Below are 26,796 nucleotides of genomic sequence, written 5' to 3'. Positions count from 1 at the left end.
AATTGTTTCATTGTGATTTTTCTCAGGATAAGGAGCAGTGCCCAGTGGATGAAAGCACATGAGGGTTATAGTTTTAAACATTTTATTAGTACATAATAGTTGTATAAAATAAGAGGATTCGTGGCAACATTTTTATAATGCATATAACATACTTTGATCATACCCACCCCCTATTAATGTCTCTCACTCGCCCCTCCTCCCTCTCCCTGGTCCACTTCTTTAATGGTCCTGCTATTACTTTTATGATGTCTCCCCACCCCCTCCACATCCACGTATGAGAGAAAACATGCAATACTTGTCTTTCTGAGTCTGGCTTATTTCACTTAACATGATGATTTCCAATTCCACCATTTTCCTGCAAATGACATGACTTCACTCTTCTTTATGGCTGGATAATACTCCATTGTGTACATATATATCACATTTTTCCATATCCATTCATCTGCTGATGGGTGCATAGGACTGAAACAGGGTTTTAGGCCCCAGGTCCAAACTCCAGTGTTTCATATGTCAGGTCTGGCCACTCACCCCAAATTGCCAAATAAACAGACAAGTAATGGTACAGGTCACAGAAACGACATTTAATTAACATGGCATGGGCATGCAGCAGAAAGAGGCAAAGTAAGCATTTCAACCCATTTCTTCTGTACAAATGCTTGCTTTTGGTTTAAATAGAGGAAGAATTAGGGGCAGAGGAAGAGAAGTATGCATAATCATTAAACAGTCCTGGTCACAGGTGTGTTCTGGTGGTCATAGATGGTCTGGTTGCTCATTGTCTCAGGATTGGTCAGGCAGGGCCTTGTTACAATAAGAAAGTCACTGCTGCCTGGTATGTGGTGTGTTCTACAGAGGCTCTGATGTTCCTTTACTGGAGGGTAGTTCCCCCTGTAAAGATATTATCTATCAGTCATGTCCTTCCTACTTTCCAAGGTGACTGTGGAAAAGAGAGACCCAGAACAAAGGACACAGATACAAAATGGAGACAGAGATGCCACATTTTTATCCCATTTTCAGTTAATTTGTGGGCAAAAGCAGTTTAAGTACCTGTTAGATGATGGTTCCATAACTTAGCTTTTGTGACTAGTGACACAATAAATATGGGTGTGTATGTATCTCATAGGCTGACTTTGATTCCTTCAGGTATACACCAAGGAGTGACATAGCTAGATTATATGGTAGTTCTATTTTTAATTTCTTTGAGGAACATTCATAATGTTTTCTATAGAGGTTGGGGTAATTTACATTTCTGCCCATGGTGTATAAGGGTTCTTTTTTCTCTACATCTTTGCCAGCATTTGATGGTGTTGGGGATGGAACCCAGGGTGCTGTGCATGCTAGAAAAGTGCTATACTACTGAGGTACACTCCCAAGCCCAAGTAATTTATTCTTGACACTTGTTAAAAAATTGTAAGGCAGATTTTATTTGGAACCAATGAAATGTGTGTAGGGACCACTGCAGTGGACTCTTGCAGTAAAGATTGGGCTCAACTTCAAATATAACAAGGAAAAGTGGGAAATTATTGCCAAGTAGAAGAGTGTGGGTCAGTCGATGGAAAATTAGTAAGAGAAAACATCAGGGTAAGGGAGATTCTGTTTAAAGCAACCTAACAAGATACTTGCTGAAGACAGGCCACCATGATGGGACAACAACTTGGAGGTAGTGGAGAGTGAAAAACCTTATTTGATATCTGAACCTAATTGCACACATCAGAGCCCATGAGGCTGAGTAGCCTCTCCTCCTCAGGGATGTTCTCTTCCCCTTCTAAGTCTCCCTGCCCCACCCGTCGTCATGCCCTGGGCATCAGGGAAGACCATGTCCAGCCCCGATGTCCGTTTCTTCATTACTGCTCTCTCAACAGCAACAGCAGCAGCAGCAGCAGCACCACCACCACCACCACCACCACCATCTGCTGCCCTTCCTGCTCCCTCTCTGAAGCCCCTACATCCACAGCCTTCAACCTCCTGGAGGACTCCACTGCACTAGCATTAGTTAGAAGGCGATCAGATATCAAGGATGGGAGATTCTGGCTAATCTGATTGCAGGATTTGTGATAAAATTAGACAATGCATACACACACACACAAAATTAGGATATAGTTGAGAAGACAGTTCAGAGCCAGAGTAAAGGTACTTCAAGGAGGAAATCTTTGACAAAGGCCTGGCACCAAGTAACTATCCTGTCACAAAGGGGCAGCAGAAGTATAGACCAGTGGTGAGCGCTTGCTCCTATTTTCACAAGGCGATACTGGTGACCACCATGACAATATTTGGTTGTGGTGCTTGTGGGGACTTCTATAGAGAGAAGAAAAGAAATGGGTGTGGAGGGTTTCCATTACTGGGGGTGTTGCCAGGAGGTTAGGGAGGACAGAGAATGGAGCAGAAGTTGAGTGTGTGAGGAGGAGAGTACATAGCTTTGGGCAAGCTGGGTAAGGAAGGGTCTGGTGGATGGTAAAGAACGGTGTGCAGTGGAGTCCTCCAGGAGGGTGAAGACTATGGATATGATTGCTGGCAGGGAAACTTAGAAGGGGAAGAGGGTACAGGTTTCTAACGTGGAATGCCGCTGCTGGTTCTGGACACCTAGGTCACATCCAAACCCTACAGGTAACGACAACATTGGAAGGAAGAGCAGGTAAGACCCAGGTCGGAGGCTGGCAGGGAACTCAGTGGGCTCCCCCAAGCTGTCCCCTAATCAGCCAATCCTATATGGGAACAGGCAGGGTCTTCTGGTGTAACAAACACTTCCCGCTGCTGTTGCTATGGTTCCGAGGGAGGGACTAGGGAAGGCTTCAAGGACGGTGTGGTTTGCAAGACTCATTAAGGCAAATCCTATGGCATTATGTCGTCCTCTCATTCATCTCACAAGGATTTCTCGGAGTTTATAAGCACGATTTTAGGTAGAGAAGAAGCAGAACCGTGAAGTTTCACGCGAACGTAGGTGAATATCCATCTATGAATGCTAGATGGCAGCGTTGCACCGTATTTGGGACATACACGCCTCTTGCCCCGCCCATCGTGCTAAAAAAAACCCTACGGATCTATTTTTACTGCGCAGGCCCTTTCCTCTCTTTTCACTCTCGCTGGAGTGAGCGAGAGGAGGACGTAGGAGGATTAGAACAGTTAGCGAAGATGGGGTGGGGGGGTTGCAGTTCGTGGACATCACGGGTAACACTCCTTACCTTAAAAAAATAGCATTGGAAAGAAAGTGCAGGCGAACTCAGGATGGAAAGCTGGCAGCGACCTCACTGGACGCCTACGCGCAGACTCAGAACTGGCCAATCCTAGGCAAGGAGCCGCTGTCTACTTCCTGTGTGGCCGGGACTTCCTGTTGCTGTTGGGATGATTCCAAAGACAAGATGGGGAAGCGTCTTTACAGCGGATGGTTCGCGGGGGCCGCTCCGGAAGGTATTAGTGTATTCTGTAGTCCTTTACTCTATCCCGCTTGGCTTTCCCAGCCTTCATCTCCAGGGCTGGAAGCAGGAAAGCAGCATTAAAAAGGAATTTTTGTTAGAGGGTTTTGGCTCCTTGTTTCTATAGTCGCTAGATGGCAGTGTTGCACAAATCAGAGTTCCTGCGTGCCTCTTACCCCGCCCTTCATGTTTGAAAAAAACGGTGGAGTCATTTAAAAAAAAAAAAAAAAAACGAAAGAGGCTTAAACATTTTTTTTCCCCTTTTCCCAAACTTGTCTGTGCCTACCTGCAACCAGAGCTGGGGATTAAGGTACAGTCTTCTGGCAACTCCCTAACCTCAAATTGGCATTTGCTTTTCAAGTTGGCATTTCTGTGCTTGGGCTGCCTTGCTATTTGTATGTCTGCTTCTCTGAAAGATTTTCATTGTTTTATTTGTCCTGGGGTTTAATCTCACTCTGGAAGTTTTCTGTAAAGAGTAATAACAGAAACCATTACTAGCCTTACATGGTGGCACGTCCCTGTTATCCCAGCACTTGGTAAGCAGAGGCTGGAGGATCCTGTACCAGGACAGATTAAGCTATTTAGGGAGACCCTGGTTCAAGACACCAAGGCCTAGAGATGCACTTCAGTGGTAGAGCACTTGCTTAGCATGCCCAACCCCTGAATTCCCTCTCTAGTCCATTTTTTTTTTCTGGGAATTTTTTAAAACTCGCATACATTAATAGTACAAGGGAGGTACATTGTGATTTTTTCATAGATGCCTGCTGAAAGGAAAGTGAAGAAGTGGATAAGAGACAAATTGAGAGAGAATCTGCAACCTTCATAAGCAAGCAGGCCTTTTTTAGGGAAATGAGACCCTGAGAGGGACCCTTAGCCATCAGAGTAACACAAAGGGGTGAGAGCATGTCTTTCTTACAGGCTGGGGATTTTAAACATTCTGTTGCAGGGAGAGGGAGGTTGGAGGAGGATGGGCATTAGGTAAGAGAATGGGGAAGGTGCTGGACATTAGCAGGAAGTTCATTGGGGTTGGGCAGGTATGCATGTTGTTATCTCGACATTCCAGCAGTTCCAGAATTTGCATTGTTTCAATGTTTCCTGACATTCCAGCATTCTAGGCTCTTTGATTATACACACACACACACACACACACACACACATACATATAAGTGGCATCGGGGTGCCACCTGTCTTCTGGCTACTTCCTGCTTACTAGGGGCAATGTGGGGTGTTGTCAAGCCTGGAGAGTTTATAGAAGCATGATGGCTTTGAACTGCTCCCCTGGTAATATGTTCCTGAGAAAATTTTTGGAGGATATTAATGAGGCATGGTAGGAATATTAGACCCAGACAAACAAGGATGAGAGGGACCACCAGTGGGATGAGCCACGGGTACGAGGAAAGAATATTAGGCTGTGAGGATGTTAGCTGTGAGGAGATCTAATCCCCTCCTGTTTTGAGGACAAGGTCACAATGGGAAAAATAAGGGGTCCCAGTAGAGGGAAGGCCCATGGCATCCACTTGGCCCACTGGGACACTGTTCCCAGCTGTTCGTTGTTCGTTATTGGAGATTGGCATCAATTTCCCAAAGTCTTTTAGTGGTATCATGAACAATCCTGGATTGGCTGACATAAAACCAGCATTGACCTAAAAAACAGCATTCTTTGGACATGGTTTTGAGTGGCAACCTGTGTAAAGGAATGTAGCCTTCAGGAGATAAAGTGAGACATGCAGTTAAATACACATGGGCCAGTGGTTATCAGCATGAGAAGGAAAACCAAGGGACCTAGGCTATAGGTTTAAGTAGACAAGAGAACTGGGGGCAGGGAACAAAGTTATGTACAGTAAACGGTTCCAATCACAGGTGTGTCATGGGTGGTCATTACCTCAGTCTTTGTTTTGGGAGAGGTTCCAGAGTTGTTATCTGGAGGGTGTTCTGTAAAAGCAGTTTAAGTCTAAAACTAGAGACAACTTTATCAAGTGGAGTACAGAGGATGTAAAAGTCAGAATGCTCCCAGTTAAATAGACCACATAAGGGAAAATAACTCAGTGAGCATGGAGTATGAAAAAGATAAGTTTGAAGCAAAAGTAATGTTTTGTTTTGTTTTTTTACTTAAATGGAAGGTGTCAGGCAAAAATACGAGTTTTCCTTCTGTCAGAGGTGCCTGTAAGGGCTTGAATGTCCAGTTAGCCCTGCGTAAGATCACTTCTTTACAACCTCTCAGCTTTAGTAACTTTTGTGAGGTCTGGCACGGGTGAGCCCATCTGGATCGTGACAGCTTTCCCCTCTTGTCTCCGAACTGTCTCTGAAGAGGCTCCTCTGAAGATTTTTGTCAATTAACCATTCTGGTTTATGACAATCCCTCAGTGCAGGAAAGCTTTTCCTGGATGTTCTTGGCATTGGAGAGGGAGTGTCAGGCAGGTCAGGTGGGAATCAGTGCCAATTAAGACCCATTTGGCCAAATTAAAAGCAACAAAATAGGTTTAGAAGAAGTGGGCTTACTTGGCATCCATTTTTAGTTTTGTCTTGACTATAGATGATATCCTTACAACTTAAAAATGCTGCAGAATGTCAGCAGACAACATTTAAAAAATGTTTTGAAAAAAGCCAACAAAAGTAAATATCTAGAAGGCTGACTCAATTGAAAAATAAGTACCAGGTAATTGCAAATGCTCCGAAGAAGCACCCAGACTGAGAATGAAAAGACTTAGAATAGCCATAGTTAAAATGTTGAAAAGTAGTTTAGGAATTGTCAGAACATTTAGTTATTTCCATTGCAGACCACATTTTTAAGAAAATAATTATGACTGACAGTATTAAAACAGCAGCACTAAATGCTCCTTGTTACAATTACTGTTGAGTCTGGAGACCTAAAGGGCAGATGAGTGAGTATCCCATCCCCCATAGAGCACTATCATTCCTACATCCTGAGAAGGAGTTTAGATCTGCATTCCTGCATCCTGAAGAGGAGATATAGGGTCTGATAGATCTGCCACAGGGCTGATGAGCAAAATGCTTTCAAGATTGTTTCCCCTCCCCCAGAAAGGGGCAAACAAACCAGTTCATCTAAGAAAGCCCACGAATCCACAGCCAATGAAAAGAACCCACCTAACCCAGAGTTAAAAACATCCACAAAACCCCCAGCCTTTACCTGAGTAGAGAGCTACCGGTTTCTGGGCTTTGCTGCACTGCTGTAGCTGTAGCCTTTCCTCGCTCTCTAATAAATCCTACTTCGTATACCTAGGCTTTGGCTCATCAATCAGCTGCCTCATGAGCCAGTTCTCTAGCCTGTGGAGTCAAGGACCCTCGACACTGGCCCACAACACTTCAAACCGGCACGTAACATTTTGGTGACCACGAAGGGACATCTCTCCTGGACCAAAGTTGGTATGTCTTGAGTGCCAAACCAGCAGGGGCAAGCCTAAGGTGCAAACGTGAGTATCTGACGCCCTGCTGGATGCTCCTGCTGGGGGAAAATGCCCTGCTGAGGACTAGCCAAAAGCAGACTTCCTTGCACTGCTTGCCCTGTCTCTGTTCCTGTCTTCCTGAGGGACTTTCCTGTCATGGTATCAAACCAGCAGCAACTAGCCAACTTTGGCCTCATGGCGATTCCGAATCTGGGGGTGCTTTTGCTCCCTCCCTGTGGGCCAAGACCAAGCCCAGGGTTTATTTGGGTATGCCTTATACTATGTTGGAGAAGACCTGATTAATTTTGGTACCTGATGACTTTTTGTCTTTTCCCGCCTGTCAAATACCCCTTCTACCAGAAACAGTGATCTGAGAGTGGAGATTTTTGTGTGGCTGACAGTGTTCCAGTATCACTTAGTGGGAGCAACCTGGAAGCACACTTAATCATTAATCTCTCAGGTGTGCATCCTGCCTCCAGGCTCTGCCTTCCCCTCCTTTACCTAAGATGTCAGGACACCCTTTCTGCTCCCTCCCTGGTCCCGCTGCCTTGTTCTTCATCTCTGTCAGCCTTCACTTCCCTCTGCTTACTGGGACCATGGTCTCCCATGGAAAACTCATACCATGGTACTTATGACTTCTTAAGTTACACACACACCAGTTTGTCATGCCCCTTGGTCTAAAGCAGCTTTAAATCAGCTGCTGGGCACTGGCGGAGGCAAAGGCGCATGCAGAAAACTCTGGCTGCGCCACACACACGCCCTAATCCTGTCTCTACAAGGGGAGAAGGGAAAACAAACAGGTATGCACGTGCACAGGGATGCCAGCCTCTGGGCGCAGCGGTAACACCTGCCATAGCTAAGACAATCCATAAAGAGGGCCTGGCATGCATCCAAAGCCACCTGTCATACATGGCGGGCCACAGGGTTGGGCCTAGGCGGACATGGTTGCTTGTCCTGGGTGTGTGGGGGGGGGTGGCGGGACTTTGTGCAGGCCCTATTCCCAGCCCCACCTCATACCTTGGGCCTGATTGTGTGAGCCCTTGGAGCCAATTCTTGTCTCAGGGTTATGGTTCCAGAAAGCACTAATGTAACCTTCCAAGAACAACAAATGGGCATTGCTATGATCTCTAAATTTCTCATTTAAAATTTCCTATATTTTTGGCCTTAACATAAAAAATTTTTTTTCTCAGAATATTAACACCAGTCATCCCCTTGGGACGCTGTGATTGCCCCAGAACCCCCTCTGGGTACAGGTACCTCTCCAGGTGATGTATCCCTTTATTAAAGAGGTAGCCTTTATTAAAGAGGCTGTGTGCTTTCGGCTAAAAGGCAGGATCCTAGAGTTTTTCTCTCACTGTGTTGGTCAGGTGACCTGTTCCAACCAGTCACTTCCTTCGGTCCTGGTCACGGATGGTGGAGGGACGAGACAGGGCTGCCTGCTCTTGTTAGTTAGGTCTGATCCCCAGTTGGGACACCGATAAAAGGGGAGTCTGACAAGTTCTTCTAGATGGGACCTGCCCCTTCCAGTCTTCTGGCATTGGTACCCAAGTGGTCTCCGCTGGCCTGACTATTGAAACATTGGGAGGACTTTGACCCTATTAATCTCAAGAAAAAAAACCCTCAACTTTGTTTGTACTGAGGTCTGGCCGCAGTATCCCTTGGGTGACCAAGAGAAGTGGCCTTCATAGGGTTCCTCAAATTATAATACCATTCTTCAATTAGACCTTTTCTGTAAAAAGGAGGAAAAGTGGACTGAGGTCCCCTGTATACAGCTTTTCTTTTATCTCCGAGATCACCCAGAATGGCTCCATAATTGCTATCTACTCAAACACTGGCCATTCTTTGTAAGCCACAGGATAAGCATGGGGTAGGAGGACCAGAAAAGCCTCTTATCAATGAGAAGTCCCCTGTCCCTACTGCTCCACCCTCTGCCCTACCTTCTAAGCCACCCCAATATTCAGAACCTCCTAATGGATGTTCCCCCTTCAGTGGTAGGAAGAGGGAGAGTCTATGTCCCCTTCCGGTGACCAGATCTAAGGGAGTTAAAAAAGATGTGGGTAACTATACTGATGTCCCAGACCAATATCTCCAAGCCTTTATCTCTGTGATCCAAACCTTTGAATTGGCATGGGAAGATATTATGCTTCTGCTAGACCAGACTCTCCTCATTAGAAAAGCAATGGGTCCTGGCCCAGGCCACTCAGGTTGGGGACAATTTCCATCTACAATGAACCCCAATACCCATGGCACCTGGAAGTGAGGGAATGAATGTGCCTATACTCACAGCAGCACAGGCAGTCCCCTTGGCAGATCCACATTGGAATCAAAATGGTGAGGATGATGAATGGCGTCAATGCTACTTCATCTATCTGATAGTGGAAGGGCTAAAAAGGGCCAAAGTTAAGCCTCTAAACTATTCCCAGGTGACTGTAGTAAAACAAGGTCCTGAAGAAAACCCCCTTACTTTTCTACAGCATCTTAAGGATGCTATCAGAAAGCATACCACAGTGGACCCAGAGTCACAGGTGACAGAGGTTCTCCTCAAAGATAAATTTCTAACTCAAATCAGCCCCAGATATCTGTAGAAAACTCCAAAAGTCTGTGGCTGAAGGAGAAAACTCATTGGACCAACTAATGCAACTAGCCATGTCTGTATACTATAACCAGGACGTTACTAAAAAGAGAGAAAATGGTAAAAGACACCTTGACCGCATCACAGCTCTCAGGGAGTGCCCCACCCAACTGGGGCTTAACAACCCAAGCTTGCTACCATTGTGGGCAGGAGGGGCACTTCCACAGAGAATGCTCAAAAGGGGGACAGCCCGGGAGACAGCCCTGCCCCCAGTGGGACCTGGTCCTCTCTGCAATGTAACCACTGGAGGTCTAAGTGCCCCCGTCTCCAGATGGAAGGTGAGGTGCCACCTCCTATGGATTGATGGGTCCTGTGGCCTGCTGTTCAGGCTCCACTTCTTTAGCGTCAATGTTGAGGAGCCTCAGGTAACCATAATGGTAGAGAAGCGAAAGGTCATTTTCCTCCTAGACAGTGGAGCCCATTTCTCTGTCTTACCATTCTCTCTTGGTCCCTGGTACAATAACAAGGTTATCATTCTGGGCATATCTGGCCAGCCTCTGGAGCACTATTTTACTTGGCCTCTGGCCTGCTCTTGCAGAGACCTCCACTTCTGTCACTTTTTTCTCATAGTCCCTGAAGCTCCAGTGTCCTTGCTGGGGCAGGCTTTAATATGTCAACTAAAGGTTCAAACTCTACTCCTCCCAAGGGGCTATCTCTGCTGCCCTCTCCTTCAGGAACAAATAGATCCCTCACAGTTTCCACATCAAAAACAGTATCCCCTCAAGCCTGAGGGATAAAGAGGCCTCTTACCTATCATAAATTCCTTAAAAAAACAAGGGCTACAAATTAGTTGCTCTAGCCCCTACAGTACTTCTGTTCTTGCTGTCCATAGGGGCCAAATAAATGGAGGTTTGTTCAAGATCTCTGAATCATTAATGAAGCAGTCATTCCCCTCCACCCAATTGTTCCCAATCCTCATACTCTAATGGTTCAAATACGCTCAAAAGCCCAGTATTACTCTGTATTAGATTTAAAGGACACTTTCTTTTGCATCCCTTTGCATCCTGACCGTCAGCCTCTGTTTGCCTTTGAAGAACCCACTAACTCCTCACAACAACTAACTTGGACAGTTTTGCCAAGAGGGTTTAGAGACAGCCCTCATCTTTTTGGACAGGCCCTAACCAGAGACTTATTAGATTTGCACTATGCAGAGGATCCCCTTCTTCAATATGTTGATGACTTACTCCTGTGTGGAGCCACAGAGCCCCTCATCTCCAGAGCTGCTGAGTCCTTTTAAACTTTCTGGCCTCCTGGGGATACAAAGTCTCCAAGGAAAAGTCTCAATTATGCCTCTCTCAGGTCACCTACTTAGGCATGGTCTTAAAGGGACAGACTCGCTCCTTGAGTCACGAGTGGATCGACCCAATCCTTCAATACCCACTACCCCAGACCATAAAGCAGCTTAGAGCTTTCTTGGGAGTTACAGGATTTTGTAGAATCTGGATCCCTAGATATGCAGCCCTTGCCAGACCCCTTTTTATGCTCCTACTAATATTCCTATTTGGGTCTTGCAAAATAAATGCTTTCTCCAGACTCAAATCTCAATAGGTCCAATGGATCAAATTCCAGCTCTTAGTCAAGGAACACTCACCTCTACCTACGCATGAGCCCTCCATCCAGTTCTATTAGGGGTCCCTGGAGACTACATGGTCAACCCCTGAGACAAGTACCACCACCCCATCCACCTGTTGCCCCACTGTCAGCACAAAGCAAGCTAGATGATTCATTGTCCCTTTCCCCAACAGCAGTTGGGTCTGGAGACCTAAGGCTGATGAGTGAGCATCCCATCCCCAATGGAGAACACTGTGATTCCTGCATCCTGAGAAGGAGTTATAAACCTGCATTCCTGCACCCTGAAGAGGAGGTAAGGGTCTGATAGATCTGCCACAGGGCTGATGAGCAAAATGCTCTCAAGATCGTTTCCCCTCCTCCAATAAAAGGCAAACAGACCAGTTCACCTAAGGAAGCCTGCGAATCCATGGCCAATGAAAAGAGCCCACCAAACCCAGAGTTAAAACGTCCATGAAAGCCCCAGCCTTCACCTTTGCAGCCAGCTACCAGTTTCTGGGTTCCCCTCCTCCATACAAGTTCTGAGGCTGTGAGTTTGTCCTGTCTCAAAGGCCTTAGTACCTGAAAGGGGTAGGACAGATAGGGTCCTGTCCTCCATAAAGGGGTTAGGGCTGAGGAGAACAGAGGCATCCTCTAAGCCTTTATAGCCAGTGTCTGCTTGTCATAGTTTCTTTCCTGTGTCATTCCATTCCTCATAATAATCTGTTTTGGGAAACTTCTTCTAGGATGTTGTGAGGTGTACTTGTTGTTTGGGTCCCATTTTGCCACGCTTAAGCTACCAAAGGAAGGTGGCAGAGCATAAGGTAGCAGTGACAATGGTTGGGTTGGTCTTTAGAACTACGAGCCCAACCTTGGAATAAGAGGACTCCCTCCCCTTATTCTAACTTCTACACTAGCACCACCCTGTCCTGTCCTGTTCAGTGCCCTTGTTCCAGCAACACCTAAGACCTCTGCCATACTTCTGACTCTGGCAACACCTTTTTTTTTTTCCTTCTGGTATTTTTATTATTTTTTTCTTTTATTATTCATATGTGCATACAAGGCTTGGGTCATTTCTCCCCCCTGCCCCCACCCCCTCCGGGTCCTCTCTCTCCCCCCCACCCCCTCAATACCCAGCAGAAACTATTTTGCCCTTATTTCTAATTTTGTTGTAGAGAGAGTATGAGCAATAATAGGAAGGAACAAGGGTTTTTGCTGGTTGAGATAAGGATAGCTATACAGGGCATTGACTCACATTGATTTCCTGTGCGTGTGTGTTACCTTCTAGGTTAATTCTTTTTGATCTAACCTTTTCTCTAGTTCCTGGTCCCCTTTTCCTATTGGCCTCAGTTGCTTTTATGGTATCTGCTTTAGTTTCTCTGCGTTAAGGGCAACAAATGCTACCTAATTTTTTAGGTGTCTTACCTATCCTCACCCCTCCCTTGTGTGCTCTCGCTTTTATCATGTGCTCAAAGTCCAATCCCCTTGTTGTGTTTGCCCTTGATGTAATGTCCACATATGAGGGAGAACATACGATTTTTGGTCTTTTGGGCCAGGCTAACCTCACTCAGAATGATGTTCTCTAATTCCATCCATTTACCAGCGAATGATAACATTTCGTTCTTCTTCATGGCTGCATAAAATTCCATTGTGTATAGATACCACATTTTCTTAATCCATTCGTCAGTGGTGGGGCATCTTGGCTGTTTCCATAACTTGGCTATTGTGAATAGTGCCGCAATAAACATGGGTGTGCAGGTGGTAACACCTTTTGACAGATTACTGCAGAGTTTTAACTCAGAGGCCCATGTCAGTTCTCACCCTCTGCCGGGTCTGCCCCCTGGGCCATGGTTTCATGAGGCATCTTTGCCTCTGTTGGCACCCAGAAGCCAATTTAAAGCTGGTGCGGACCAAGGGGCATGACAAACTAGGTGTGGGAGTAACAGAAGGAAGTCATAAGGTACCATGGTACGAGTTTCCCATGGGAGGCCCAGTTTGGTAAGATTATATAAAAGACACCCTAGGGGTGAGTCAAAGGAAATCTTTGAGTACATTTAATTTATTTGACTAAAACTAATATAGGCCAGGTTTTAAGTAGCAGGCAGGATTTCCCAAATGACAAGGTTTTTCTTAATGTTACTGATTATAAACAGCACTCCTGCCAAAAGTTTCATTAACCATTTTATATGTCAAAGGTTAAGATGTAACACTTTTGTATAAAAGAGCTTTAGCTCATCATTTTACATAAACTGATACTTTTAACTTTGTAAATGTTTGTACCATATTTAGATAAAGTATAGACACAGAACACAGTTATAAGGTGGTCATTTAAGAGACCTTTGCATGAGCAAATATGTAAATGAACTCTGATATAGTAGTACTTAAAGCTTGGAAAAATCCAAGCAGAGCACGGGGATGGGATGAGGTAGAATAGCTTTATTGAGGGAAGGAAGTCACCTGTTCTGCCAGGTGGGAAAAGGGAAGAAGAATGGCTGGGGTCTCTTGGTATGTCATTTTTATACTACTTTGAACTTGGAGGTGGGGAGACATTATGTTATTACCTGGCTCCTCTCATGTATGGGCTAGGGGGAAGAGCCCCAGACTATCCCTAACCTAGACAATATTCCAAAAAATCCTTTTTTTGGGGGGATGATGAAGGGGTATGATCCATCTTCAGTGTCTTCTTTGAGCTGACAAGGGGCAGCAGTCCCTACCTATAAAGAGAAATTGTCTCTCCTATTTCTTTCCCTGTGGCTCATTTGGCCATAAGCTGTCTGAATTATTGTCCTGCATAGTTAAGGTTTCTCATGGAGATCTGGGTTGCTCATGGAGATCTCATTCATTTGTAGAGCTTGATAGTTGTTGCCTCATGATTTGGGTCCTAAAGGCTTTTACTCTGGAAGACATAAATCTGATTTAGAAGGCATGACCTGAACATTTCGCATTAGAAGGGGCCCTGCCAGGTGTGGCAGGAAGGACAAAGTAATTTGGAAAAGTGACAGGGAGTCTTATGGTTACTTTACCTATAGGTGTTTATACCTGTAGCTATTTTTAAGTCTTAGATGGTCCTGTAGTTTGGACTGTAGTTAAAGGCTGACTACATTAGGGGCCAGATGTACCAGGGACTGGGTGTTAGTCCAGTTAGAGAGCAAACATCAGTGTATCAGTTCTGTACAGAAAGAAGGCTCACAGCATCCCTAACGAGACGTTAGACACCATTGACAGTTATATTGCCTTTGTTTAAATAGAAGGCCTTGGCCAAAGACATGATTTTGCCTTTTGCCAAAAGCCCGGAAGGTTTAAATATTAGAGCACATGCATAAGAGCCCCCTTTTAAAAATCTCTCAGCTTTGGTTACTTTTAGAGGTCTGGCATAATTGACTCCATCTGGATCTGGAGAAGTCACCTCATTTATGCAATCCTTTTGAATTGTCTTGGGTGGCTGAATGTCACTTGCTCTTCTGAGAAGTTGGGGGACACTGACTGCTTGGGGGTTGCATCCTCTTAAACTGTTTTTCTGAACAGTCATCTCTGAAGATTTTGCCAGTTTGGCATTTCTGTCCCTTGGTGCGGGAGTGCTCTCCGGGAAAGTCCAGAAAGTCAGATTCTGTCCCATGGAGGAGGAAGACTCGAACAGATCAGAAGTCAGTGCCAATGTGAGCTTTTTGGCCAAATAAAGCAACAAAGAGATTTAGAAAGTGGCTCTTAGGCTGGGCTTAATTAATCTAATTGCTTGTCCTATAGAGGATGACTGACACCTTTAAATTGCTATAAAGTGTTAGTAGTTAACAGTTACAAAGTTTTAAAAGGAAAATACAAAACGACCCCAATACTTAAGAATGTCTGCCCTGGTTGATGGATAAGCACTTCACTTGTCAGTCATTTTTCATGGGCTTGCCTGTGAATGTTTTTGAGGGATCAGAACTGTAATGTAAAAACTTAAAGTAACCATGGTTAATTACAACTTAAATCTTGAATTTTGGTTAGGTAAGTAACAAGTTAGTGGTTAACAATAAAAGTTAGTAGTTAACAATAAAAGTGGTTAAAAATAAAAGTTAGTAAAACCCTAAATTTTCCAATGGTTAAGGGAAGGCCGTGTTAGTAATTTTAAATAGCCCCTGTTTTGATGCTCAATTATATATTATATATATAAAATGATGCTTATCTCTGATGAACAGATGTCAGGCCTAAATGATAGAATTTTTAGCATTTGTCATAAAGAACAGAAATGTCAGAGACCTTATTAGAAGGTACCTTAGATGAAAGAACTATGGCTGCTTGCATGTATACACTTTTAACTTTATAAATGATTTTATGACATTTAGATACATGTGTAAGGCACTAGGAGCATTAGAACCATTAAAGGAATTTTACTTAGTTTAAACTTAGTTTCTTTAGTGTTATTGGAAAAATACTTTAGGTTTTTGTGTCTGGCATGTGACTAATTTAAGCAGGTTGTAAAGAATAGGAAATGATCTTAAATGGGCTATGAAGAGAACTAGTCATCTTATTTTGGTTAGCAAGATCAGAGTATCTCCCAACACTTAAGGATACAGCTAAATGAATATATTGGCTTTCCCTATGCTGGCTGGTGGAAAGAGAGAGAGGGAAAGGGAAGGGGGAGAATCCATTCACCCCTCGTCCCCTGCATGAGGACTCCTGAATGGAACTCCCTATGCTGGCTGGTAGAGAGAGAGGAAAGGGGAGGTGGATAGTCGCCCTTTCAGAGAAAGAAAAACGAGAATTTTCTAGATTCTCAAAGCATCCTCCTTGAACGTTCTGAACGCCTCAACACAGGTCCCTTTAACCTGTTTCATCACACATCTGTGGAGCAAGTGAGTGGCAGGGTACCCTGGCTTGAGTCAACTGTTCTCCTAAGAGCCAGCTTCATCCACCCCAGCATGAGGGTTTTTTGATGGGATGTTGATCCTGAATGTTGACATGACTAGAGCTATTATGACAGTACAAAATCGAAATTGTACGAAAGTAAGCTTGGCTGATACAAATCCATTACTTCTGGTTAGTTTTCATATCAGGCCATGGAGTTGTAGTCAGTTTGTAAGCTGAGAAAAATGGGAGACATGTATATTTTTTAATAATAAACCAATTAAGATTAATTTCTCAAATAATTAGACACAGAAACAGAGATAAAGGGTTAAGCATATTATTACATCTGGAGGGTGAGCTTTTGTTTGGTTTTGGTAACATTTTTTATTAGCCTACAGTACCACAAGATCTTGATAGTTATTTTGATAAAAAGAGAAACCCATTTTTAAATACATATTGGTACCTTAAATTTTAAGGTATGAACCCACACAGCTACGCCCACCTGATTTTTGACAAAGGTGCCCAAGACATACAATGGAGAAAAGAGAGCCTCTTCAACAAATGTTGCTGGAAAAACCGGATATCTGCAACCAGAAAACTGAAACTAGATCCATGTTTCTCACCCTGTACAAGTATCAACTCAAAGTGGATTAAGGACTTTAATATAAGACTTGAAAACTTGAAGCTAGTGTAGGAAAGAGCAGGAAATACCGGAATTAATAGGCATAGGCAATGACTTCCTAAATAGGGCAAATGAATGAACAGTTTTCAAAAGAAGAAGTATCAATGACAAACACATGAAGAAATGCTCAGTAGTCTTGCCCATAATGAAAATGCTACCAAGAACATCACAGAGATTCCTTCACAACTCAGTCAGAACAGTTATCATCAAGAAAACAAACAACAAATGCTGGCCAGAATGTAGGGAAAAAGGAACCCTCATACTCTGTTGGTGGGACTATAAAGTAGTGCACCCACTATGGAAATCAGTATAGAGTTCATCAAAATATTAAAAATAGACCTACCTTATGACCCTGCTATACCACGCTTGGGCATATATCCAAATCACTAGTCACAATAGCTAAGCTGTGGAATCAGGCTAAGGTGCCCAACAACTGATAAATGAAATGTGATATATAGTCACAATGGGGTATTATTCAGCCATAAAGGAGAGTGAAAGTATGTCATTTGTTAGAAAATGGATAGAATTGGAGATCACCATGTTAAGCAAGATAAGCCAAGCTCAAAAAGCCAAATATCCCATGTTTTCACTCATTTGTGGAATCTAAAACTAATATGATGGTGGTGGTGACAATCATGGGACATGAATGTAAAAAGCAGGACTGTCTGAGGGACTGTCAGGGGAAAGGGTCAGGCAGGCTAGGTTAGGGATAGTCTGGGCTGCTCCCCCTCTTGGCTCAAGGGCTCCTCCCCCTAGCCCATAGGTGAGAGGAACCAGGTAATGACATAATGCCTCCCCACGTCCAACCCAAAGTGGTATAAAAACTATATACCAAGAGACTCCGGTCACTCTTCTTCTTCCCTTTTCCCACCTGACAGAACAGGTGACTGACTTCCTTCCCTCAATAAAGCTAGGGATTAAGGGTTAGGAAAAGTAGGTTTGGGGAAGGGGCAGCTAGCATTTAATGTGGTCCATTCCCCGGGGCAGGACCAGGGAACCCAGACATGAACCCTGTGCCTTGGGGTGCTTGTGGGGACTCGCGAGTCCTGCTCGCTCACCACAAATGTTAATGGCGCTGGTGCAGTCTGTGATCAGAAGATCCTGATTTTTGTGCTCCAAATGGAAAAATCCAAGCAGAGCACATGGATGGGGTGAACCCAAGAGGGTGAACTGAACCCTCTTGGTTCAGTTTTGGATGGTCATATATATCTAGAAATTTGTCCATTTCTTCTAGATTTTCCAATTTATTTGAGTAGAGCTTTTCAAAGTAGTCCATTGATGGTTCCCTGGATTTCCTTGGTGTTTGTTATTTCCCATTTTTCATTTCAAGTTTTATTAATTTGGGTCTTTTTCCTCCTCATTTTAGTCAGATTTGCCACGGGTTTGTCAATCTTGTTTATCTTTTCAAAGAACCAGCTTTTTGTTTTGTTGATTCTTTGTATGGTTTTTTTTTTTGGGAGGGGGTGTCTCTTTTATTGTTGATTTTGGCCCTTATTTTTTATTATTCTTTTCTCTGCTAGTTTTGGGTTTAGCTTGTTCTTGTTTTTCTAGGAGTTTGAGATGCAACATTAGGTTATTTATTTGTGTTCTTTAATATATGCATTCATGGCTATGAACTTTTCCCTTAGGACTGCCTTCTCTGTGTCCCATAGGTTCTGATAGGTTATGCTTCCATTCTCTTTAAATTCCAGGAACTTTTTTATTTCCTCCTTTATTTCTTCAATGACCCACTGATCGTGGAGCAATGTGTTATTCAGTCTCCAGGTGTTTGAGTATTTTCTGCTGTTTCTTTTGTTGTTGGGTTCTAGTTTTATTGCATTGTGTTCAGACAGTATGCAGGGGGTTATTTCAGTTTTCTTAATATTTGTTAAGACTTGCTTTGTGGCCTAAAATATGGTCACATATTTTTATGGTCTGTTTTGGAGAAAGTTCCATGGGTTGGTGAAAAGAATGTATATTGTGCTGTTGCTGGATGGAACAGTCTGTAGATGTCTGTCAAGTCTATTTGATCTGTGGTGTCATTCAATTCTAGAGTTTCTTTGTTGATTTTTTTGTCTGTATGACCTATTTTTTTACAGGTTTTTAAAATAACCTTTAGTAAGTTAATATGTGCATTACAGGAAACAAACACATGAAACAAAGAACAAAATCATCCATAGCCACAAGCAGTACAGTTGGAATATCCTAAACCCTGGGTGTACAGACAACAATCCATTTAAAGTAACTGAGGTCATATGGTCTGTGTCATGCTTTTCCACACATTGTGAATACTGACCAACTCAAAATCCCAAAACTACATGAATATTTTGATAGCCATGAATATACTACACCAACTCAATCTGTTAGGAAAAATTTATAATCCTGCCTTCCTTGGGTACAAAATTTTCACTGAAGACAGAAATGGCAACAGGCCTCTCTCTAGACAGAATTACTGGCAGAATTAAAATACTGTATTCCTTTAATGCTCCAATGAGACACTAAGCATAGTTTTTAAGATAATTTATTATCATATCTATACTATTAAAATATTAGCAACAAGGCAGGTTCCCATTGAATTAATGTATCTCTATAGTACAGCCAGAAGATATATACATATCAATGGCTCTTATCAAACTAAATCTGAGCACACCTGCACATAACTCTCTTTGTAGGCTTCCTTCAGCCCCTCTGCTGGCAGCCTAATGAACAAGTACTATTTGCATTGCCAAGAGGTGTGATAATTTCATATCCAAGATGCATCTTTTCTGTTGATTATAACCTCTTTACAAGTTGGCTAATTCAGTACCTCTACTTTTTACCGGACACTGTCATCTCAGGATATCTATAAAGCTTGGATGTTGTGTAACAATGAACTTTGTGCACAATAAACACAAGTACTTTACCAAAAATGCACATACGGGCTTTTGGTTATAATTAAGATCCATCTTCTAGGTGTGGAGATATTAGCCCTCCCTCACCTGTCCAGTGACTAACTTCAGGAAGACACTGGCTCTAAGAGGTAGATTAATAAAAGTCACTCTTCCTAAAAACAAAAGGACATTTATGTAGGGATTATTCCTTACTTCTAACATACTTTGGGCATTAGGACTTATCCTTTAATATGCATCAGTATTAACTGAAATGCATATTGAACAATGTCTAGACAACCTGAACCAACCTAACACGCACAGAGCATACTCTCTGCATACTTCCTTCTCCCACCCCACCTCTGCCACCTCCCAGTGAACAGTCAGCATATTCTCTACGACATCAAGTTTAACAATTCCATTCCCAAAATGCAGCCATTCCTATGAAGTCACAAAAATTACTTAAAAGGCACTAAGCCCTCTATTTTTATATTATGCACTTTTAAACATCTAGAAAGACTAGATGTTCCCCAAAAGGACTTAAATTTCCCATTATACACACAGTAGCATTGAATAAACTGCACACACCTATCAAAGGCTGTAATTTGAAAGGAACAATCTAGTAGATACCCTTCCCATCTCTGTCAACCCAGTGGTCAGCTTTATGCATCTGTAATGTTTCCAGGGTATTTAATTACACTTCGTAAGTGGTTTTAAGAATAGTTTTTCTTATGAATTTTAACACAAAATGTACTAACTCTACTTTTGTCATCACTGGCAACGTTTTTGGACTTGTTTGACCTATACACTATATACATAGAAAAATAAAACAAAATGCATAGATACAGGGACAATCAATCTTGCTTCACCAAACACACATTGCTATAAAGCCCTTTGTACTTTTTTCTCTCCCTTCCTGAGGCAGCACAAATATAATGTGTACTGCTCAGAGAAGTAGTTTCATCATTCCAGTTCCAAAAGACAATATTATGAATTTAACAAAAGGGTATCTACAAAATGTGTTATTTACTACCTCTACTTTTAACATACTTTGTACACTTCTAAACATCTAGAAAGACTAGCTGTTTAAAATAAGGAATTAAGTCTGTCCACTAGATACACAATAGTACTGAGTAACTACACATATGTAACAATGGTTATATATCTGAAAGTGTCTTCTAAGTAGAGCATTCTGGTCTAGAACCCTTCATTTCTTCCAACTCCTCCTCTCCTACATCACGTGTGATATAGATCTGTGCCACTTATAGATGTTACAATTTCACTTACAAAAAGTCCTTTTCAGAAGACAGCCTTTCTATGAATTTTAACTCAAAGTACATGTGTTAGTTTACCAACTTTACTTTTGTCATACTTTGGGAACTTCTTTAATATTTACAGACTAGATATTATAAAATTAGGACTCATTTGTCCAGTATATACACAATATATATAGTACAGCAGAGTTAAATGAAATGCACAACATATAAGGTAATGGATATTCTGAAATTTTCTAACACACACTAACAAAATATTTTTGCAGTTTCTTTCCTCCTACCTCCCTCAACCCAATGAACAAATTGAGATAGTGCCCTGTTCAGAGGTGGTTTTACAACTCCATTTCCAAACACAGTATTCTGGATGACCTATCTATGGGTGATAGAGGAGTATTGAAGTCACCCACCACCACTGTGTTGGGGTCTGTGTTTTTAAGTTCAGTAGTGTATGTTTAATGAAGTTGGGTGCACTGACACATATGAAATTGGGCACACATAGGTTAACAATTGTTATTTCCTCTTAATGTATTGCTCCTTTTATTAGTACGAAGTGACCTTCTTTGTCTCGCCTAATTTAGGTTTGAAGTTTACTTTGTCTTATGTAAGTATTGTTACTCCTGCCTGTTTTCAGGGGTCATGAGCTTGGTAAATCTTTTTCTACCCTTTCACCCTAAGCCAATGTTTGTTTCTGTCTGTAAGGTTGTTTTTTTGTTAACAATAAATTGTTGGTTTTTCCTTTTTTAACCTAGCTTATCAGTTGATGGCTTTTGATGGGAGAGTTGAGGCCATTCACATTCAGTGTTAATATTGAGAGGTATGTGGTGATTCCCGCTATTTAGTTGTTTTTGTTGTGTAAGGGTTTGTGTGTGTTCAACTAATTCTATGCTATTCTCGGATTATTTGTCTGCTCTGCTCTTGAGATTTAATAATTCTCATCTTTTCATGGCTATGTTTGTTTTCATCTTCTGTGTGTAGGATTCTACTCAGAGTCTTCTTGAGTGCTGGTTTAGAGGTCATGTATTGTTTTAGCTTCTGTTTATCATAGAAAGTTTTTATTCCTCCTTCAATTTTAATTGATAGCTTTGCTGGTAGACTATCCTAGGACTGAAATTGTTTTCTTTCAGTGCTCAAAATACCTCACCCGTGCCCTTCTTGCTTTTAAGGTTTCTGTTGAGAAATGTGCAGTTATTTTGATGGGTTTACCTTTATATGTTATTTGATTTTTCTGTCTTACACTCTTCACTATTTCCTTGTTCTCTGTGCTAATTGTTTTAACTATAACATGCCATGAGAGGTTCTATTTTGGTTCTATCTGTTTGATGTCCTGGAGGCTTCCTCTACCTGAATGGGCATCTCTTTCTTGATATTAGGGAAATTTTCTGCTTTTTTTTATATATTACCTTTAATTTTGGCTTGCACCTCTTCTTCAATGCCCATGATTCTCAGGTTTGGTCTTTTGATGGAGTCCAGAGTTCTTGCATATTCCTTTTGCAGCTCTTCAGTCTTTTGTTCTAAGTATTCTTCCATTTATTCTTTAATATTTATTTTGTCTTTGAACCCTGAAATTCTGTCTTCCAATTGTTGCAGTCTGCTGGAGTAGCTTTGAATTGTATTTTTTATTTGACTTAAGGAACTTTTACTTTCTAGGGTTTCTGATTCTTTTTTTTGTGACTTTTCATATCTTTGTTAAGCTCTTTCATATCTTATAATGTCTTCTTTATTACACTTACCTCTTTTTTTTAAAAAATAATCTCCTTAGTTTTGTTTTGGAGTTTGTTGAAATCCTCTTTGATTTCATTTAGTTGTTTCTGTGTCTTCTTGAGTTTTGAGTTTTTTTATCCATCTTCTCTTGGGATTCATTGAGTTGTTTTTGTATGTCCTTTTAAAGCTCATTAAACATTCTTATCATTCTTCTGATGTCAGCAACTGAGGAGTCATCATCCCCTTCACTTTCCACCAAATCCTCTTTTTTGTTTGTTAGCCTTCTGAGGAGTCCTATTCTTCTGCCTTCTTTTTCTCCCCATGTTTCTATTTTGTGCTTTGCTCATGTATTGTTTATTAGTTAGTTGGGGGTTTTAATCACTTGTTATCTTTCCATTGTCTTAATTTCTATGCTCTGACTAGCTTAATTGTTAGCTAGGTTGTTGTACTATTTCTGTTCATTGACCTGGAGGTATAACTTAGCAATAACAAATTCACAGATTCAGTGCCAAGCCAGTTATTTACATAATATCTGACCCCCTTGGCAATATTATCTATAAACAGTGGGTATTGAGGATATAACAGTTGTTTGCATAGAGATTGATACTTAGGTACTTAAAATGATGGTGCTAGAAGAAGGGGCAAGGAGGGGGGATTGGGAGAGGGGGAGAAGAGGTCTGAGATGTGGGGGCTACAGGGTAATAAGGCCTAAATGTGTGTAAAGGTGTATTTCAATCCTTGTGGGGGAGGGTGCTATTGTCAGGGATTGCAGAGGGATAGGAAAGAAGGTGGTAATGTGTAAAGCTGGTATAATATTCAGTGAGTGGGTAGTGTGGAGGAGGTAGGGACAGTGGGATGGGGGGAAAAGGAGAGAAAAGATAAAAGAGAAAAGAAGAGAAGAAAAAATTGGGGGAGAGAAAGGAATGTGGAACAAGAGAGGGCTAAGCAAATTGAAATTTGAACAGAATAGGAAAAGGAGATCAGCAACAACAAATTACATATATAATATATGTTTTATATATATACGTATATATACGTACGTATACATATATTCCAGATTTCTTCCTTGTTATGGAGAGGAGTTGGTTTTCTCTCAGTTCAATGAATGCTCTGGGTTTTTACCTCTAATTTCTAATCCAGGTGCGGATCCTTCTGTCAGGGGCTTTCTCTGTGTTTTGCCCCAGCATAGGCTGGGTCAGCTCAGCACTCTGCCCTACGCCCACCAGGCAGAGATGAAAATTTCCCTCCATTTATTAGGCCACCTGTTTTGTCCAGGAGCTGCACTGGACTATGTGGTTGCCTCCAGAGCAGATGATGTGACACACTCACTTGGAGGGGTTGCAGTTTCACTTGGTGGTTTTGGGGGTCAGCTCCAGGACAGTGCAGGTGGCAGTCAGAGGTTCTGTGTCCATGAATTGGCGGGTCTAGGACGTCCCAGATACTTGCAGCATTTGTTCTGCAGTTCTCTGTGTTGCATTTTTGCTCTTCAGATAGAGGAGGGGAAAAAGAAAAATAGCTCCACCCAGGGGCAGGCAGCTGTGGATTCTTAGCACCTGGGTTTCCAGGGCTCTTATGCACTATAAAAAGCTAATTTAAAGGTCATTCATTATATGTTATGTTCCCCATATGTATTGGTGGTACTGGGGTCCAAAGTAACTAAAAGTAGGACAATAACCTTCCATCTGTGTCTTCATTTTGTATCTGTTTCCTTTACTTTGGGTTAGACACCCGTTTAACTCTGCATGTACACGTTAATCATTCAAGGAGTTTGTGTCTACAAACTGGTGCTACTAACCCATCTCATCCCACCTCAAGGCTGAAGGTACAAAGATAAGAGTAACAGATCTTAATGTCAATTTTTAAAAATGTGTTGTTCCATACCGCAGAAATGGTACCTAAAAGTCTTTAGTCATTATCCTTAACCTGCAGTCACCTTGGATTCCTGTAATAGCATACACTTAGAGATAGATCACCCTATGATAAGATCACTCCCCCAGGAAGGAATAATCATCTAGTGTCCTCTCCAGAGATAAGGACTTCTCCAGAGACATATTGTACAAGCAGAACCAAGATGATGAATTAGACCACAGTATGACCAAGTAGACATGTCCTCTTGTTAATCATGGCAGTACTATGATGATGGGTGGAAATGCTTAATTTCTGCCTTTCCAAATGCCATTTTAAATAAGATCCTTTCCTGCCTTTTCACTATTATTTTTATTTGATTCCTTTGGGGTGAGTGGCCTAACCTGATATGTTGGAATCCCAGAGTCAGGCCTCTGGCCTAGTACCTGGTTGTAGATTTCAAGGGAAATTCTCTTGACCCCTGACCCAAGGCCTGCCCTCCAGGAGACTGTGAGAAGTGAAAATTAGTGAAGAGCTTTATATCCAAATCAGTGTTTTAATGGCAAAGATGCTGTCAGTAAAAATTCAGATTGTTCACAGAACATTTAAAGTTTTTTGTTTTGTTTTGTTTTTTAGTAAGAAATGTGACCTTTTTTTTGTTACTGAGTACAGAGGCAACATAATTCAGAAGGCTTTAAGGGTTTTCTCATCACTGCTCAGGTGGTCAGATACAGGAAGGGCGCCTGTGTATTGCTGGACATCACTGAGTGGCCCGCCCTCGCCTGATGCCCAGGGCATGGCCGCGGGGCGTGGCGGGGACACTTAGGTGGGGGAAGACCAGAACATCGCAGAGGAGGAGAGGCTCCAATGGAGGCTGCTCAGCCCCGTGGGCTCTGAAGCGTGCAGTCAGGATCAGAAGGGTGAGGGCTGACAGGAAGACAGCGAGTGTGTGCGCCGCCGCGTGACAAGGCCGTCCACACACTGTAGTGAGCCGCAGCACTACATAAGGGGAGTGGCACGGGTCGCGATCGTGGGATGGTGGCGGCAGATCCTGGATGCCCCGGGTCCCACCCCTGGCTTACAGGTAGCGACAGCATTGGAAGGAAAGTGCAGGCGAACTCCGGGTGGGAGACTGGCAGCGCCCTCACTGGACTCCCACGCGCACGCCCAGAACCCGCCAATCCTAGGTCAGGAGCCGCGGCCTGCTTCCGGCGAGGCCGGGACTTCCTGCTGCTGTTGCTGTGGTTTGGAGGTTAGGTCTAGGAACGCTTCCTTGCTCCGGATGGTTCTCCACAGATGTTCGTGCATCCTGTGGGCCTGTCCCCCATCCCATTTGGCTTCTCCAGCCTTCATCTCCACGGTTCTGAGCAGGAAAAGAAAAAGGTTTTCCCTAATTATGGTCCTGTTTCTACGGCCATTAGATGGCAGTGTTGCACCGTGCAGGTTTCCTGCACGCCTGTTTCCCTGCCCCTCTTACTTGAAAAAAGTGGGGAGCCCTTGTTTTTCTTTTTTCTTTTCCTTTACCATGCCAGTTCCTGCCTGCAGCAGGAGCTGGGGGATTAAGTTGCAGCTTTAGGGCAACTCCCTAACCTCACCGCCTGTAGACAAAACCCTTTACTTTTCAAGTTGGCATTTCTTTGGTGGACTACCTAGGTATCCGGGCTATTTGTATTTCTGCTCTGAAAGATATTTTCATTGTTTCCTCTATTTGTCCTGGGGTTTAACCTCACTCTGGGAGTTTCCGCCGCGGTTGCTTCGTTGTTGGGAATGGTTACACGGACCCACTTTGGCAAGTATTAGTGGTCCTCTCCCTCATCCAGCTTGGCTTCCCCAGCTTTCACCTCCAAGGGTCTGCACGTGAAAACAGCAGAAAAATGGGAGTTTGTTCCGGCAGCCATGGCTCCCGGTTTCTCTGCCCGCTAGGTGGCAGTGTTGCTCCATGCAGCGGCCCTGCCCCCGCCCTGCGTGCTTGAAAAAAACGGCTTTGGAGCCTTTTTCTACTTATGAGTTTAGGAGGGGTTTTGGTTTTGGTTATGGTTTTTTCCCGCCCCCTGCCTAGTCTGTCCGCAGGCAGCTGGAGGTGTGGATTGTGGCTTGGTTTTCTGGGGGTTCCCAGAGTAAACCTCGACCCTTTGATTTTCAACTATGCGTTTCTTCTCTGGTACTACCTTGGGTCCCAACTATTTGTATTTCCGCTTCTCTGTAAATTCTTGCTATAGACACTATGTAATCTCAATCGAAATTTTCTGTAATAATTTCGGGTAATAATGAAAATGATTCCCAGCATGTTTTGCTTTATTCCTGCCCAGGAGGGCCATTGTAAGGGAGGAAGGTTGCTAGTATTGTGGAGTAGTGTTGTAGTAGTACTGGAAGGATGTGCATGAAAGGCTTTCATGTTGTTGTGTTGTGGTTCTCTGTTTTCTCATTCTAGTCCATCACAGGCTGCTTCTCCAGGAAGGCTTTGGAGACTTTGTGTTTCTTCCGCCGGTAAATGGCAGTGTTGCGCCGTATTCGTGTCCTGCGCAGACTCTTCCCCCGCCCTTCCCGTTTTAAAAAACTTAACCCGGAGACTTTTTCATTGGAAGAAGATTTTGCTTTGTTTTTCTTCCCTTTCCCCCCTTCCCCTACCG

The 26,796-nt window shown here is 43.0% G+C and overlaps 2 long non-coding RNA genes across 4 annotated transcripts in view; one reads left to right on the top strand and one right to left on the bottom strand.

Annotated features, from left to right (window-relative positions):
- Positions 1-566: 566 nt before the first annotated feature.
- Positions 567-3,251, bottom strand: LOC141419401 (uncharacterized). Its single transcript, XR_012444164.1, has 2 exons — positions 3,177-3,251; positions 567-885 (listed from the first exon to the last, which is right to left on the bottom strand). It is a non-coding gene; the product is annotated as an uncharacterized lncRNA (long non-coding RNA).
- The window catches only part of LOC141419400 (uncharacterized), a 45,960-nt gene continuing 21,860 nt past the window's right edge, over positions 2,697-26,796 (top strand). For all 3 annotated transcript variants that reach the window (XR_012444163.1, XR_012444161.1, XR_012444162.1), the window contains exons 1-3: positions 2,697-3,402; positions 6,649-6,838; positions 11,189-11,307. This is a non-coding gene — a long non-coding RNA (uncharacterized lncRNA). The remainder of the gene's footprint in view (positions 3,403-6,648; positions 6,839-11,188; positions 11,308-26,796) is intronic.

Source organism: Castor canadensis, chromosome X (genome assembly GCF_047511655.1).
Source record: "Castor canadensis chromosome X, mCasCan1.hap1v2, whole genome shotgun sequence".
NCBI lineage: Eukaryota > Metazoa > Chordata > Mammalia > Rodentia > Castoridae > Castor > Castor canadensis.
The sequence above is the reverse complement of the archived record's forward strand: the minus strand, read 5'-3'. Positions and strand labels throughout refer to the sequence as shown.